The sequence below is a fragment of the Corylus avellana genome, chromosome ca11 (assembly GCF_901000735.1).
Source record: "Corylus avellana chromosome ca11, CavTom2PMs-1.0".
NCBI lineage: Eukaryota > Viridiplantae > Streptophyta > Magnoliopsida > Fagales > Betulaceae > Corylus > Corylus avellana.
The window spans coordinates 3,229,904-3,232,809 of record NC_081551.1 but is presented as its reverse complement, the minus strand read 5'-3'; positions in this window follow the sequence as shown (position 1 = coordinate 3,232,809).

Genomic DNA, 2,906 nt, shown 5'->3' with positions numbered 1-2,906 from the left:
TGATACGAAGTATCATATTCGTCAATTTTTAAACGTTAAAGTTGATAAAATGACCATTAAAACCCTGACTTTTTTTTTATAAAATTTTAAATTTACCCTTAATTTTAAATTAAATTTTAAAAAAAATAATAATTTTCGCAATGTGACCCAGGGTCACCTTGTAACTGTTTTTTTTTTTTTTTCTTCATTTAAAAAAAAAAAAATGGAATGGTAATTTGATCTTTCTAGGAGTTTCCGTTAAGGTTTAACGACAAAAATCGATGAATAGTAGTAAATTGCATCAAATTGTGTTGTGAGTGTACTTGTAAGTGTTGTGTCCCATATTGAGAAAAAAATAAAAGAAAATAGTGCTTAATATACCTAAGTGGACCTTAACCCATTAGCTTAAGCTTTTGAGTTAGAGTTGTGTTCAATTATGTATTTAATGTACTCTTGGTAAAAACTCCATAATCGCTTTATCTCCCAACAATTGGTAACAGAGCTCTGATACCAATTGTTGGAAAAATCAATAATTAATTGGCAACCAATTTTCCACGGGGTGTGATCCGGTCTCCTTCTTTACTATTGAGAAATATTGAGTACAATGGTACAAGCCTGAACCACTTAAGTTTAATATCCAAAACCCAAGCCTTTAACCCCTTGTACATCCCACTCAACTGTCTCTCTCAAATACCCAATAAAGAAAAACTCTCTACTCTTTGTAAATGCCACAAAGTGCTCTCACCAATTTGAATTTTTCGGATGATCTTAACCAAGGACTACACGTCCTTTTATAAAGGCTTAATCACGAAAAATAGGAGAACAATTTTAATCCAATTGCTGCTGGGAAAACGAAACCATCATGAATACAAAGTCTTTTCTATGATGAAGATAAACATTGCGGCCCACATGTTTACCTACACGTTTTCTCCATAAATTCAATTCCTAGTTGTTCTTGGATTCCTTTTAAAATTAACATTATTTTCTTATAGATAAATAGAACTTGAGCCCACCAACTTGAATATTGATATTTTCGAGCAACTATCTTCACACTTATTGACAGTTTGAGTCATTATCAACAAATTGAAAGTTAGAAAGCTAAAATTAAAAAAATTAAAAATTTGAGAAAATTTTCTCAAAATGCTTACAATTCAAAGATGTATCACAAAATCTAAAAAGCTGTAGTCGTCGAAGTTGAAAGAATATGCCGTGCCCATGTACGTAATAGCTTGCAACAAGTTAACAACCCAATTAATACAGGGTGCGACTAAGATGGGCCCTCGCCCCATTAATTTGGAGTAGGAATCAAACGTACACAGGACTATTTGAATCTCGGAATCTACGACTAATCAAATTGGAACTTTGGGTTGATCAAGATTTGGGATGAACATAACTTTAAGATTATGACCTCTTTTGACTTTTGGAGAAATCAATAGCGAATAACTCAAGCCAATTCTGCAAACGGGAGCTTGGAAAATTAATGGAATGGCAGGGTCGTAAACCTAGTCAGCCTAATCTTCGTCGGCTTAATATTAGGCTGAACAATATTTGTCAACGCTCGGGTTTTGCGAGGCGTTTAGGCTATAATCTCCGCCAACTTCAAAGAAGAGGGCTTGGTGTGCCAGCAGCGGAAAATGATTCTCTGCATTTTATTTGAAATTGAGAATATTTATTTAGTATATTTAGGAGGATAATATTGTCCTTATTTTTTTAGTGGCAAATTTTTTTAACAAATTTATCCTCCTAAATGCACTAAATAAATACTTTACATTTCATTTGAAATTGAAAGGATCTATTTCCACTAGCAGCTGGACTCCTTTGACGAGTTCATTTAGAACACTATGCAAGAGATTGTCGACGAGTCTGCCGACATCGAGGTCCGCCCCGAGTCCCAGGCCACCAGTTGGATAGCTTCAAATCTTGTAGCCACTCGATTCCGTTGGAAAAAGATCCTCTCTATTTCAAAATCCCTCCATTTTTTTTATTTAGTGTATTTTGAAGGGTAGTGTTGTCCAAAAATTTTAATGATGGTAATGCATTAAATACAATACCTTTCAAAATGCACTAAATAAAAAAATTGGAAGAATTTTGAAATGGAAAGTATCCTATTCCGATTCCGTTGAGCTAGGATTCGTTTCTTCTTTACTCGTTTCCTGGAGAGATTCTTGTCGAAAATGTATTACTCAACTTCAATGAATGGCGGAAGTTGGAAATGCAAACAACCGGCAGCATCCCCTTTTCTATTTTATTTTATTTTTCAAAATTTTTAAGTTTTCAATTTTTGGTTTTTTATATTTATATTTATAATATATATTTTTAGAGATAAATGCTTACAAATCACTCCATGTGGTATAAAAAATAATTTATAAGTTTCTGTAGTTGCATAAATTACAAATCACTACTTATAGTATAAAAAATAATTTATAGGTCCTCAAGGTATGTCACAATAATAGTTTACTTACTGAAATCAATTTCCTTTAAGGCTCTGTTTACTTCAACGGAAAACAGTTTATGTCAAAAAATATTTTCAGGGAAGTCATTTTCTCTAAAAATATTTTCTCGAAAACATATTACGGCGTTTATTACGTGCACGGAAAATAATTTTTTTCTTTTTTATATATATATTTTTTACAATAAGGTCCCTACTAGGACTTGATCGGGACCCGCCTAGGACCCCGCCGGGACTTGTCTAGGACCCGCTCGGGACCTGTGTTGGGACCCCCTAGAACCCGTCTGGGACCCCGTCAAGACCTACTCGGGACCCACCGGGGACTTCACCGGGACCCGCTCGGGACTTGACCGGGACCGCCCAGGACTTGACCGGGACTTGACTGGAATCCTCCCAGGACTTGTTCGGGACCTCGCCTAGACTTGCCTGGGACTTGATCGGGACCCTGTTGGGCCCCTCCCAGGACTTAACCGGGACC